Source organism: Panthera pardus, unplaced genomic scaffold (assembly GCF_024362965.1).
Source record: "Panthera pardus isolate Hobbes unplaced genomic scaffold, ASM2436296v1 HiC_scaffold_16, whole genome shotgun sequence".
In the NCBI taxonomy this organism is placed as follows: Eukaryota; Metazoa; Chordata; class Mammalia; order Carnivora; family Felidae; genus Panthera; species Panthera pardus.
The window spans coordinates 121,219,661-121,234,959 of record NW_026526721.1 but is presented as its reverse complement, the minus strand read 5'-3'; the positions used below and the strand labels follow the sequence as shown (position 1 = coordinate 121,234,959).

Sequence of the window (15,299 nt, the reverse complement as noted above, 5' to 3'; positions counted from 1 at the left end):
AATTCTTACCTGAAATGACCCTTGTTCTTTAGAACTCAACTGAAAGGTCACTTCCTTGGGAGAGTTTTCCTTGACCTTGCTAGGAAGTATTGGAGCCCCTGCTCTGAGGTCCTACGGAATCTTGTGTTAGAAAATCCAACTTGTGGTATTTTTCATGAGTTGTTTATAAGCCTGTATTTCCCATTAGACAATGAGCTCCAAGAGGAAAGAGGTTGTGTCTTATCACGGATTTATCTTCAGTAGTATTTGGACTACAGTATGTGCTCAGAAAAACAAACAAGCAAAAAACCCTAGGGAATGAATTTATTAATTAAATTATGCTATCACATGTTTCTTCTATGGGATCTGCCTTCCAAATGGACAATGAGACCAGTCAGTCATCTCCCCATCTGCACAGTTTTGGAGACACAATGATAAAACTTCCTCCTTGGCTTTTCCTTTTCTAGTCTTTTTAAGGATAGTCACCCTTCTATCCTATACCCTTTTTCATTTGATTTTACAAATGGTCTTTTTCCTGGTTTTATTTACAATGAGACCCCTTATTCTTATCACTAAACCACAACATAGGATGAATAAGTTCTGGGAAAGTCTTCTAGAAGCAACATGTCCCCTGTAGACTATGATCCTTGTGGACTACATCTCCTGATTCGGTCTCCAGACGTTTAACCCATCTCACTTTTGGGTTTCCTCACCTCTGTCCACTGACTGTTCTCCCTAGGCATACTGACCTGGTTGTCATACTCCACATTCCCAATTCTTCATGGCTAGATTAGGGATTTGAATGCATCATATAGATTGATGGGCATAAGTTAAACACAGGATATAGATAAATATTGAGTCTTTGAATTCCAGGGACTTGAATTCAATTTTTAGAGGTCAAAAACAAAAAATAAATCCGAAATTCAAGAAGCCAAGTGCAGAACAGCCAAGGGTCTCATGTTTCCTATTAGGGCAGGACTAGAGGTCTGAGTATAGATGAGCCTGAGCCTAAAGAAGTGGATGGTGACATGGTCTTGATGAGCTAAAAGAAAGAAAGGAGGGGGAGAAAACGAGATTAGAGAAAGGGTAAGGAAGTAGGTGACGGCTTTTTCCCCTGGAAGGTTCTTTGGTCCCTGCTATTCCAAAGAAACTAGCCAAACTTAGCAGACTCAAGTTTTAACATTGCCTTTTCTTTATATAATACCTACCTAAATTCCAGTTTGTTGTTCAATGTACCTCCTGCATGCTGGTGAATGTTAGAGTCCATGAAGGCATGCGCACTGCTGTATCTTCAATACTATCCCTAGAACAGTGGGGCTCGACAAGTGTTTTCTGAATGGATCCATAGATGTATGTACAGGTAGGTGGTTGTATGTACGAGTCTGTATTGGTTCACTGTGCAGTGCCTGCTCCTACTTCCCACAGCAATTTGTGACTCTGTGATAGGTCCATTTCTCCATCCACCTGCCCTCTTACAGTTCTAAAGGCCCTTAGTCCTTTGGCTCAAATGCCTTAGCTTTGCAGACTAGCTACTTATTAACTAAACCGTTGCACCACTTGTTCTTATAGCCTTAAATTAATTTGGGTTAATTCTTAACTGTTTCCTTTCTGTACATATGTCATTTAAAGGTTTGCCTTTATCTGATTTTCCCCAATTTCCTGTGCATTTGTGGTTTCCTACAGGAGCTCTCTACCAGAGGCCTCAGGCAGCCACACCAAACGAGTGTGGGCATCTAAGTTTTCTAGGAGGACTCCAGCTGCTCTGGGCCTCATTCAACTGGTGTCCATCCCAACATTCCCACTGAAGGCTATTTGTGCTAGAGGAGGAAGAACGCCCTCTCCAGAGCCAATTCTTGGGGGGAAAAGAAGGATTGTTGATATAGCCAGAGCCCACAAGGAAGAAAGATTATTCTGCAGCAGCTAAAGGTGGGTAACATGTTTTTTCTCCAGTTCAGTAGGAGCAGTCCATGTTTGCTTTCTTTCCCATGAATTTCATTAGTGTGTTTTCATCCCGAGTGATCTTTGGAATAAACAGGAAGGAATGATTTTAAACCTATAGAATAAGGTTCCTCGGGAACCAAGAGTTTTTCCACCATTGACTCTAGCAATATCTAGCACAGTGCCTGACATGTAGATGTTCAATAAATGTTTGATGCAGGAAGGAAAGAACAGAAGGAGGGCAGGAGAGAAAGAGAGAGAAGAAGGGATTGGAGAATGGGCACGGCTGGAAAGAATGTTCATGTATTTTTTAGAAATAATGTGATGATAACATAGTTGTGTTTTGAAAGCTAATTAAGTGCACTATCACTGATACCTACAATCAATAAAACAAATTAAGTCACTTTGCAAAAGGAAGGGTGTATATATAAAGATAAAGTATTAGTATAAACCAGAATAACAACAAAGGTACTCTTAGGAGCTTATGAAGAAAGATAACATCAGTGATTACAGTTTAAGATAAATTCAAAACTCTAATGCAACAGCCATTTGTTCTGTCTATACCAATTCTCAAAACAAATGAAAACCAACAAGAACTTTATGGATAAATGCAGGCTGATCATGGAGTGATAGAACTGACTGCAACCAGTTGGTTTGGTATTTAGAAAAGGTCAACTAATCAGAAACGGTGCACTGAGGAAATTTACAAATATCTAAGCTTCCTGCTGTTGAGAGGGATTAACCACACAGTAATTCAGCAAACGCTCAAAAGCATTTAATTATGTGTCAAGGAAAAACATCTCAGTGCAGGGGGAGGTGAAAAGATTAAGGAAATTAGCATTTTTTAAAAGTATCAGTCTTTCATTTATTGAGATCATACTGGCTACACAGTTCAGGTCCAGCAAGCCAACTCTAGATGACACATACCTTGCAAAAGAACACATCAGCATGATGGAGCTAGAAGGGAATAATAAGACATAATTTTTATAAAATCAAGATCTCATAACTAAGGGATTGTTTCTTCAGTAAGTCAAATTGTAACATATGTTAAGGTTCTCAATGTTAGGAAAAGCCATAATTATTTTATATTATTTTAATTTGGGGAAAATAAAACATAACCTAGGAGAAAATCCAAAAACATCTCTAAAACAAATTCCGAGAGACTTTCTTTTGACCAGCTTTGCAAAGATTGTGTCAATGGGTGTCTAATTCGGTTTGAAAGGTTTGTCAGAGTGATTTAGACCATCATGGTCGGCACGATTGTATTATAAAAGAAAACTGTTGGTAATGTGACTAGCAGAAACAAGAAACAAAAAAAACAAAAACAAAAACAAAAACAAAACAAAACAAAACAGAACAAAAAACCCATGGACCTTATTGCTGTGAGTTGTTCCCGAAGTTATAATAATATAATTCCACTTTTACCTGTGCAATAAATGTCACCTCTGAAACTGATTATTTCAAGAGTTGAGTAAGTCCCAAACTTTAGCCAGTGATAATTTTTGCCCTACCTTTTACAAGTTGTACTACCACTGACATGTTTTTTCTTTAAGTCAAATTAGGCTGTTTTTTTTGTTTGTTTGTTTTTTAAGTAATCTGTTTACCCAACATGGGACTTGAACTCACAATCCCAAGACTAAGAGTTGCATACTCTACTGACTAAGCCAGCCAGGCACCTCAAGTCAAATTAGCTTTTTAACTTAAATATATTTAAAAGGAAACTTAGTGGATGTTACCACCTAAAATCATCTCAGGCATTCTTTGGAAAATATTTCCATCATGTGATGATAATGAGGAGAAGGAGGAGGATGGTTAATAATAATAGTAATAACAAGAATAATACTAATAATAATGAGAAGAAGAAGGAGAAGTTAAAGACTGTTTTCAAACTAATTCTGTGAAATAGAGACATATTGGTAGAGAAGAAATCAGAATCCTTAGAGCTCATGGGAAAATGTTAGGGTAAATCATATGCTCAGATTACAGTTTGTTCTTTGAAGCTTTATGTAAGAAGCAAGTTAATATTTACATGGCATTGAACTTCAAAGTCCAGGAAATAATCAGGAGGAAAAGAGAGTGAGAGAAAAACAGTTTGTGTCACTTCCTTGCTCCTCCTTACCCTGTGGCAAGGCCCCAAGGGGGCAGCAGGACACAACCACTGGAGGGAACCAAAACAGTGGGGTTGGGTCTTATCTTTCCAGAGTTCAATAGCTTTTTATTAAGTTATAAAAATTTATTATGCTAAGATACAAGTGCTATGTTTCCCGACTCACATGGTGACTATTCTTGATAGAGTCTCATTATGTCTTTAAATAATCATCTTTCCTTGGTGTGAAATTCTTTCCCTTACTTTTTTGTGGGATGTGATCTCTGATTATGTTGTGTGTCTTTGCCATGATACTCTTGGCTTATAGAAGAGAGTGCTGTTATTGTAACGTGGTAGGACATTATTTATGTGTCCAGTACAATGAACATCATCAGTATTTTCTAGTACTTCCTTTCTGAATCTTCCTCTTGTTGGGGGGTTTTCACTTATTCCTGACTTTTAAGTTAGACCAGCCTCATCCACAATACCTACCAGCAGGGTGGACAAGGGGTGGGCCCCGTATCAGACACCGTTCCGGGCTTGCTTCAAAGGGAGTCATCCTGCCTGAAGCAGTAGTCAACCAGTGCCTACCTGGAAGAGAGCCACTGCTTGCATTTTAAAATTCTGGTCATGTGGTATATTGAGATTGCATGTATTTAGATACATTTAGAAATGTTGAGTCCCATAAAAGATCCTTTGAAGTCAGGCTCCATTGTTTGGCAGCCCTATGTGTTCTTAAAAGAGTATCTGGAAGACAGAAAAGGAAGCTGGAGAGAAACTTCCTTCAAATGAAAAGACAGCATGAGAATTTTTAAAGTTAACTGCCTGCTCCTTCAAGGAGGAGGACCATAATTCTGTATCCCTTAAGTGTGGGATATACACGTTGACTTCCTTCCAAAGAGTACAGTACGGAAGGGAGGCGAGGAGAAAACTCTACAGAGGAGAAAACTGACAAGCATGACTTTAACCTGGCTAGCCCATGTCCAGTACATACCTTGATAGGATATGAATGAAAATAGCACTTTACCTCTATGGTCTTCCTCCCCAAAACCTATAATCCCAGTTTAATCACGAGAAAAACATCGGACAAACCCCAGTGGTAGGAAATGCTATAAATAATTGATCAGTATTCCTCAAAACTGTCCAAGTCCTCACAAACAAGAAAAATATAAGAAGCTCTCACAGCCCAGGGGAGCCTAAGGAGACATTACAACTAAGTGTAATGTGTTACCCTGGATGCTTTCCTAGAACAACAACCAAAAAAGGACATTATTGAAAAACCAAGGAAATCTGAGTATGGACTTTAGTTAAAAATGTTGTAACCGTTTTGATTCACTGGTTATGACAAACGCACCATACTAACGTAAGGCATTACCAATAGGGGAGACTTGGGTGTTGGGTATATGAGAATTCTCTCTTCCATCTTCTCAAATTTCCTCTAAACCTAAAACTAAAATTAAAAGTTTATTTAAAAAAAAAAAAAAAAGCTAACTTCCAGAAAAACCACTCTTTGGAAAACTACTGAGAGTCTTTATGACTCTCAATATTTCCTAAATATCTTAGGGAAAACTTCTGGTGGTTCTTGCCCTAAGATAATGGGGACAGGTTCTTGTTGTACAGTCTAGTGCTTGAAGGTACTTCAAGAGGGGAATCCAGAAGGAAAGGCAGGGATAAATAATTTAAGATACACATTCATTCATTCATTCATTCATTCATTCACCCATACCCCTGCACTGAAAGAGTGATACCCATCCCCTTGGTTCAGCTCTTCCTGGTCTCCTTCATGGACTTCTTTGTATCTGTCCATCCTTAAAGGTGGTATTTCTCTCATACACTCATGTTCCTATTATCCTACATTTCTGCATCCTTGGCTTTATATATCATTCATTTGCCAATAATTCTCTGATGTGTAAATGGATCCACCTGTCCAAAGATGTCCCCACTTAGGTGTCCCACATGCACAACATGCAGCAGTACGTAGTGCTCCTGAAAACTTGCTGAACCCATTGTTTTTCTTTTAATCTTTAATGTTTATTTATTTTTGAGAGAGAGAGAGAGCATGAGCCAGGGAGGGGCAGAGAGAGAGGGAGACAGAATCCGAAGCAGACTCCAGGCTCTGAGCTGTCAGCCCAGAGCCCAACACAGGGCTCAAACTCACAAACTGTGAGATCATGACCTGAGCTGGAGTTGGATACTTAACCGACTGAGCCACCCACGCACCCCTCTTTTAATCCTTCTCTTTGTGAATGATGCCACCACCCCGTCAGCCACTCAGATCAGGAACTCACCCTGTGCGAGCTATCCCATGAAGCCCCTCGGTTACCAAATTGTCCAGATTCTACCTCCTGAATTTTTCTCAGAGCTGAGCCCTTCTCTCCAACCTCAGAGCCTCAGTCCAGCTTCTCATTATGCCTCCTCCCAGAGACAGCTTATTCCCTAGCTGAACTCCCATCTCCAGCCCCATCCACCCCTGCCCCTGCCCACAGAGCTGACCACACTACCACCCTGCCAACAACCCTCCATGGTTCCCTAGCACCCTGGAATAAAGGCCAGGCCATCAGCCCTGCATACAAGTCTTCACACATTGCCTCCTCCTGTCATTTCACCTCATCTGCCACTTCCCAAACTCACCTCCTGCTCCTATGATACCACTGGGGATCCCTTCTCCTGATTTCTTCCCATGTCCTCCTCCTACTTCACTAGTCAACCCAAACTCTCTTTGGAAATGTTCTCTGAGCTTCAAGCCCACGGCACCCTCCAGGGCTCCTCCTTCGTGTTCTGGGTTCCCCTCCCAGTCCCAACCCCTTTCCCCAATCCACGCCGCCTCCACTGCGTGTAACTCAGGCATTACATTCAGTCATTCATTCAGTAATTGGCTTGTCTAAATACTAAAACTACAGCAGTGAACAAAACAGAATTTTAAAAACCCTGCCTTGGAGCTTCTAGTTGTTCTGTCTTTGATTTTCCTGGCTCTCCCTTGGAACTCTTTGAAGGTGGGAAATGCTTTTATATGCATCTTAAGTGCTTAGCATAGTATCTAACACATAATTGGTGTTCAAAAAGTACAGATGAATACAAGAATGAAGACCCCTGGTTTTGTTCCTCTCCTCCTTCAAGCCAACCCAAATAGAAGAGCCCCAGAAATGCCTTCAACATGCTGAGGAGAAAGAACTTTAATATCACTCCATCCCCTCCCCAAGTCCTCCTTCCAACTTAGTTAATTTCATTTTACTTTGAGCAGCACAAGTGTAGTGACTCATCCGCTCTTCTTCTCTGAGGGTCCTCACTTGCCTCTGGAGACAATAATAATTACACAATCAGTATATTATAAATGCTGGCGGTTCATTTTTAATTTTAAGAACTAAGCTCTAGGGGTACCTGGGTGGCTCAGTCGGTTCAGCATCCAACTTCGGCTCAGGTCACGATCTCACGGTTCATGAGTTCGAGCCCTGTGTTGGGCTCTGTGCTGACAGGTCACAGCTTGGAGCCTGCTTCAGATTCTGTGCTTCCCTCTCTCTCTGTTCCTCCCCTGCTCGTGCTCTGTCAAAATAAAAAATAAACATTAAAAAAAAAAAAAAAAAAAGAACCAAGCTCCAGATGAAGCACAAACAGTTATATTTCTAGAACAAAACATAAAAGTTGTAAACCTCGGTGCCATGTAACCGTGATAGTAAGGGTGCTGGGCATTAGGGATTGGGCAGCAGAGAGTAGAAGTGGAAGGACACACAAAGTGGGTCAGTTTCCTTGTTTACAAAAATGGGAGTCACACAAAGCTTCTTTACACCGATGGGTCAAGAACTAGAAAATTATACTTAAATTTCTGTTGCTTTTCTTTTTACTGGACAGCCTTTGGTGCTGTTTGAATTTTTTAAAATCAGGTACACGTTATATTTATAAATTTTAGAAAGCTAGTTGGACCAGAAAATCACTGAAGGAGGGGCACCTGGGTGGATCAGTCAGTTAAGCGTCCAGCTCTTGGTTTTGGCTCAGGTCATGATCTCAGTTTGTGGGTTCGAGCCCACGTCGGGCTCCTCACTGACAGTGTGAGGCTTGCTGGGAATTCTCCTTCCCTCTCTCTTCCTCTCTCTCCCCCACTCCCCCCCCCCCCACCACCTCCCTCCCTGCTCTCTCTCAAAATAAACTTAAAAAAAAAAAAAAGAAATCAATGAAGGGGAGGTAGACTGTTTCATGGTGAGGGAGCAGTCACTGGGAAGTTAGTTGGAGTCCCTTATGTGTGGGGACGTGCCGGGAGGTGGACGTGTCCAGGGTTGACTGCAGCTGGTGACCTCAGGGAGGTCTGGCCTTCCCGTCAGTGCTGAGTCACTGGCTGAATTGCGGCTGACACGTTGTCCTGACTGTAAGGCCACCACAGGTGCCCCCTCCCGCTCAGTCCCCAAAGCCTCAGGGACAGACCTCTGGGAATACAGCGAAGGTGCTGGCAAGTCCAACACAACCTCCCGGAAAGCCTTCCTCTCCTGACAGGGAATGTGCCGTGGCTGTCCTCTTCTCTCTTTGTCCCCTTTTCTGATGATGTCATTCTCATCTGTCCCATGGAGCTGTTGGCAGAACACAGCCTCTGGAGCTGGAAGACCTTGGTGAGAAGGTGGCCACACACCGCCTTGTCCAGGGACCTTGTGCGGGACACCCAGACTTTTCACACCCTGTTTCCCTCCTGCCCTCCCGTAACATGCCCTTCCCACGTCTCTGGGTTCTTTGTTGTATAGGAGACAGAGACAGGCAGAGACAGAGAGACTTGGCTAGCCCAGATGTGTCACCATCAATAGGCATCTGGTGAGGGACCACCTTATACCACCTTCCCCTCGGAAGTTTGTAGCATTGGGCCTTCCTTCGGGGCAGACCACATTCAGCGCTCACGTGTACCTGGTTCAGCTCTGATGTTCACACCTTCTCCAAGAATGGCTGTGTGTGCCTGCACATGGTATGTGTTGCTGGCAATGATTCTGGAGTGGTTTCACTGTAAGGCCGTTCTTCTCTGCATTCTTTTGGTAAGCGTGTGGTGATAAGCTGAGGCTGAGACTGGGGGTGAGTTTGAGTTTTTCTGTTCCCTGGATTTGGACAAGAGGAAAAAGGCCTGAGAAGCTCTGAGGTAGTTGGAGACTGCTCTCACCAGCCCCTGAGCCAGTGTCTTATGATCACTTGCTCTTGCTGGAGAGGATTTTTCTGGGAAGGCCTGTGAGTCAGGAGCCCCAGAGTCCTCGCCTAGATGACTTCAAAGGAGTCACGGGCTTCTCGATGCCTGATGAATAAGTGGAAGATGATACAGCTTGCCTTCACCAGTCTCAAAGCCTTCTGACCCTTTTGGGGAGAGGATCAGCAGTGGGGAAATGTGTCATCAGCGTTTCCCTTTGCTGACCCTTTGTCTTTCCTGCAGACCCATGTCTGATTCCGCATCCAAGAACCTTGACGTCTGATTTCTGCTCTTATCTTGTTTTGCTTTTTTCCATTGTTTTTCTAAATTCTAAATCGAATCATTCAGGGCTCTTGATGGTCTCCAAAATGAGTTGATTTTTCCTAGCCTGTTATTCAAGTTCTGGCCCCTTCCCATTTTCCCATTTGCAACGCCCTGTCATCCCACCAAATTCATCAGCTAACCATTTCCTGAGTCCATCACAGACACTTCCACCCTTGTTTGTGCTTGTCCTCTCGTCTGGATGCACCCCGCCACCCCCACCCCTCAGATTTTACTTTCTCTTCTCCTGTAAGTCTGTTGAAATCCTGCTGGAGCCCCTCCTGCTGCTCTGTGGGGCCCTGCCCCAGCTGCTGTAGCCCTGGCCGCCCCTCCAGCCTCTGAGCCCATCGTCCTAACCGTACTTGTGACACCCTTGTACTTGGCATACGCTCTGTGTGATGGCCGTTAGCGTCTTATCTGCCCAGCTTTTCCTTTGTGTTGGGGATGTGTCTTTCACTTCACTGTATTTCCAGAGCATTTCCAGAGCTTGGGATGGACTGTGTGGTGTATCCCGAATATGCAGTGGGTGATCCTTGATGTTTGCCCAAGATAAGGATGAAACAATCTGCCGCCCTGAGCAGTGCACCAAGTGTTTGTTCCCAGAGCCCTTGGGTTTGATAGGAGCCTACAGCTGAGAGTTGGGGGAGGGGTGCAGGGAGAAGAAATCCAGAGTTGGCTGGGGTTATGTCTCTTCTGTATTGCTTCAAGTAGCATTAATTTGAAAAAGAAAAAAATTCAGTGCTAAAAATCTGAAAACCATTGGACTCGTTGTTGATGTCCGTGCCTAATGTGGTCAACAGTAGGGAAAATTCATGCTCGCCTTTGAAAGGAGTGCCAGTAGTACTGAGGAAACCATCAGGAAAGGAAGAATTTGATCCAAAGAGTGGGCATTTATTTATTTTATTTTTTTATTTTTTAGAGAGAGAGTGTGTGTGGGCAGCGGACAGGGGCAGAGGGAGAGGGAAAGGCTCGGCATAGAGCCTGACACGGGGTTCGATCCCATGACCCTGGGATCATGACCTGAGCCGAAATCAAGAGTTGGATGCTCAACTGACTGAGCCGCCCAACTGCCCCAAAATGCCCCAAAGAGTGGGCATTTTATACAGTGCCAAGAAAAAAAATTACTGTCCTACAGAAAGGGATTTAGTAGACAAATGAACTTGCCAAAACCATGTGAATTCTAGAAGTTTGCATTTTGGGTCACAAAAGGTCACAAGTGATTGAAGCTGTACAGTGGTTAGAAGACCTGTCTCCTCATGCAGGTCTTTGAAGCCCACAGAAAATAGTGGAAAGCCCAGTCAGTAAAGCTTTGTCTGTATGCAAAAGAAGCACCAAGGCCTACCAGCTCAATAGAAAGGGGATGAGGTGGTGTCAGGGCATAGGCAAAGGACACCTAGGACAGTGAGTCAGGTGCAGCCAGGCCCAGGAAACCTGAGGGGGAAAACTGTTCACCTGCTTGCTTGCTCATTTCAGGCGCCCCCTCCCTGTTTCTCTTGCCCGTCTCTGTTGTCTACCTCTGTGTGCTCAAGATGGCTACCGGCCCTGAATCTGCAGGACCTTGTGGCACCAGAGACTGCTACCATCTGACCTCAGACTGGCCACCCCTCGGATCTGGGTCCAGCCCGTGCTAAGTGGTCCATTCCCTACCCAATCAGTGCGTGTGTGGTGGGGGAGGGGAGTCACTGTGAGGTCAAGAAGCACTAACAGTGCAGGCTGGCTATAGGAGGCAGAGTATGGGAGCCTAGGCTCTCCAGGACAAGAAAGGTGTGACTGGCGTTGCAGTGATCGCTTGCCTAGTGCACACTCACGGACACAGAGACACCCAGCCCTGTACTTTGCAGGGGGGTGGAACACACACGTCTGCGGCGCAAGCCTGGTGATGATGCACTGACAGCTCCCGGCAACAATTGTAATGCTCTTGCTTCCTCTGGAGGCTGCAGCCTCATCTCCTGTCCTTACTGTGGACTTTACAACATAGGATGGGGTCTGCTTGGCCAGTTTCTCAGCCTTGGCAACAGAGAAAGTCAGAAAATATGAGGCCTTCGTGCACAGTGCAGTTACATCTGAAGTAAAGGGTCGTGTCTAAAATCAGCACGTAAGATGAAAACATTGTCTCTTGAAAATCCGTTAAATCACCCAATAAGTATGGGACACATACATCTCTCACTAAGCCCCGCACAGCCAGTTTTTCTTCTAGCATCACAGCAGGCCATGTTTTTTGGCTGACAACCAGGCAGTGTGGTTGGCTCGCATTCAGGGGCTATGTTTTATGAAAAATCTTTAAATATTAGATCCATTCTCAGCTAGAGGCAGCTATATGCCACAGAGGCCCATGGTAGCTGAGGACCCCAGGGAAATGCAGGTTCCCTCTGAGGCATCTCATCAGAGGAGTGTGGAGGGAATACCCTACAACGTTAAATCTCCCTACCCTGTTCCTTTCTTCCCTGCTCCTCCCCCATTTTCCTTCCTTCCTTCCTTCCTTCCTTCCTTCCTTCCTTCCTTCCTTCCTTCCCCCTCCCTCCCTCTCTCCCTCCCTCCCTCCCTGCCTTCCTCCCACTTGCTTGCTTGATTTTCTTTCAGGGATATGTAGTTAAATAGATGACTCTTTAGTTGTTTGTGGGATACGATGTCACTGTAAAAGTATAGTACCCCTGTTTGTCTGTCCATCTGGTATTTATATATCATTTCTCCACAGGGGGATAAAGCACTCTTTCAGGCTGGGACAGTGTTTTATAGTTTGCGGCATCTCCGCTGTACCTTCCCCAACCCCAGGCACCCCCGAACCCAGCCCTTTGTACGTAGTGTCCTGCTTTCATGTTGTTTAGTTGTTTGTTTACTGGCGGACTCTAACCCTGCTATGCTTGGTTCTCCTACCTGAGAAATGAACTTTAACTAAGGAGGAAAAAGGGTGCATAAAACAAACACTTGTTGGAGTTTGAAGGATTAGCTAACCATGGAAGGCACATCCTCCAGATCATCTCCCAAAAAATGAAAACATGGACTGGATCAGTGGTTTTGAACTTGGCGATCCCTAAGAGTGACCTGAAGAAACAGATTCTGATTCAGTAGCTCGAGGGCAGGGCAGGAATCTGCATTTCTGATACCATGGCTGCTGATGCCTAGTCCTCCCCCACTGCTAACGTTACTGCTATACTGCATGTCATGGGGAAGGGCTGTGATTGGAGGAACAGTCCCACGTCCTCGTGCGTGAATGGAGGATAGTAATACTCCTCAACACCTGGCATGTAGGTTTCTTGTAAGGACAAAATGATTTAACATTTGCAAAGTGTTTTGAGCAGTGCCTGACACAAAGTGAGTGCCATGCATGTGTTTTTAAGTAACAGTGACTTTGAAAGCCCATGCCGGTTATCTGCCAGCACACCTCTGAAGCACATGAAATCAGCTTCCTCAGATGCAAGCGAAATCTTGGGTGGAGACAGCTGGAAAGCAAAATAAGAAGCAGCATGAATGTTACTCACGATAATTTTATCTGCCCAGGAGCACAGACAACCCACAGGACCTGGACCATACCTGCTGTCCCAGAGGGCACAGCCCCGGCTGAGCTGGAAGAGACAGGATCAGCTGCACAGGCACACGCCTTCCACAGTGGCCCCCCCAGCACCATCCCCCTCCTCCTCCCCAGGGCTCTGCCTGCCTCCAGGGGACAGGTCTCTGCTGAGTTCTATCATATTATTGACCCCCTCCAATTGCTAGTGACCACATCTCTCATGCTATTTAAAATGACCTGACTTATGTGGATCTGTTTATTTGTTTATTTATTTATTTATTTTATTATTTATTTTGAGAGAGAGAGAGCAGGGGAGGGGCAGAGAGAAGAGAGAGAATCCCAAGCAGGCTCCACACTGTCAGCGTGGAGCCTAATGTGGGGCTGGAACTCATGAATTGTGAGATCATGACCTGAGCCAAAACCAAGAGTCGGACGCACAACTGACTAGGTCACCCAGGTGCTCCTGATCTGTTTATTTATTAAGTTTTCACCACAGTCTCATTCTCTGTACACCCCGCACCTCGTACAGTGCTTGACACATAGTAGTTGCTCCATAAATACTTGTTGAATACACACACCACAACAGTGTCCTAGAGTGTGGAATTGAAGGGGAAATATAACACATTGTTTCTCTTTTTTCTATCATCACTTTTCCATCATTATTGTAGGCTGGAAGCTGCTTCTCAAAGGCAGAGGGGTCTGAAGGCAGACCATCCTGTGTGAGAACTATGAGAAAAGGGACCTTCCCAACTTGTCCTGAAAGGTTCTCAGCCCTTGCCCAGCTGCTGGCCAAGGGGACATTTGTCTTTCTTAAAAAACAATTTTTTTAATGTTTATTTATTTATTTTTGAGATAGAGAGAGCAGGGGAGATACAAAGAGAGAGAAAGAGAGAGAATCCCAAGAAGGCTCCGTGCTGTCTAACTTGAGGCTCAAATCCATATATCACAAGATCATCACCTGAGCTGAAATCAGGAGTCAGGTGCTCAACTGACTGAGCACCCAGGCATCCCTGGGACATTTGTCTTAAAGACTTAGTACAGAGTACAGGGTGGCTGGTGCCTGGACAACCCTGATTCTCAGAAATATCCCCATGCTCCAGATGGGAGGCATAAAACCCAAGCCACTTGTGCTTCCCATGCTTTTCAATTTACTTCTCTTGACCATTGATGATAAAATGTACTGTCTGATATATCGATGGAACATGGGCAAGGCATCTCAGTAGCCCAAAGCAAAGACAGAAAATTCTTAATGGGGGAGGGGAGTGGCAGGTCACAGATGAATTCATAATTACAACCAACCCTAGCTTTTGGGTAGTGTTCCTCACTAGGACCCCTTTCGGCATTTGGGCTGGCATACTATTTTGTGCTGTGGGACTTTCTCACACACTCGGGCAGTTAAATCCGTCATCCCCAGGGGACGAAATGCCAATAGCGTTGGAGTCTTTTGACAACCAAAAAAAAAACGCCACCAAGCACGACCACTGAGGGTGACCGCTCCATTTGAGAACTGCTAGTTAGGGGAAAGTAAATTACTTCATTTTACTTAAATGTGGTGTTTTAGCATCATCGTGTTTGGGCAGTTTAAAAAATTAATTTTCAATTACAGAAGTAGTACGTTCTCTTTGTAAAAATAGATTCTAGATAAAGCTGGTCTCTCCTGACACCCATTTCTAGTTTTAGTCACCTCCCCACCTCTAGGAGGAAACGAGCATGACCAATATGGTTTCCACCCTTGCAGACCTCTCTCTATGTGTTTACATACTCGCATAGAAACCTGTACACACGTATAGCGGAGTGTTGCTGTATAGCAGAGTGTTGCTGTTCATGTATATTCTACTGTGTATTTCACCTGCAACTGGAGGTTTTCACTCGGCAACACGTGTGGAAGATCTTTGCATGTCAGAACACGTAGCAATGCCTCATCCTGTGCAGCAGCTGCACGGTATTTTACCATGTCGAAGAGCCTCTTAGCAGAAAGCTGCAAAGGAAATTACTACCCTGGATGAGGCGTTGCCTGCGGTCTGGTCACAGGACCAGATGAGACAAAAGCTGAGGTCATTTTGAATCATTGCCTCCAACCCCGCTGTTGTCCACAGAACAAAGCAGTGCCTTGACTTGAATTTGGAAGTAGTATCTGGAAGCCCAGCTCTTCTGGCTGGTGTATCAACCCAGCTTTCTGAGTCTTCGGCACTGAAATGGATTCATTTTCTTCCTTAGCCTCTAGTGTGCCATTTTCCATCATTAACCTCTAGTTCTAAGGGAGCCAGTTTGGTGATCGCCTCTGTCTCTTAACCAAGTAATGCGTGAAGAAGGATGTT

The 15,299-nt window shown here is 44.4% G+C and overlaps 1 protein-coding gene across 8 annotated transcripts in view; it reads left to right on the top strand.

The window, feature by feature from the left end:
* Positions 1–15,299, top strand: part of ZBTB38 (zinc finger and BTB domain containing 38) — a 173,235-nt gene that overhangs the window by 12,339 nt on the left and 145,597 nt on the right. For all 8 annotated transcript variants that reach the window (XR_002076887.2, XR_002076886.2, XR_008422566.1 and 5 more), the window contains exon 2: positions 1,663–1,905. The gene's annotated coding sequence lies outside the window, so the exon portion shown is untranslated. The remainder of the gene's footprint in view (positions 1–1,662; positions 1,906–15,299) is intronic.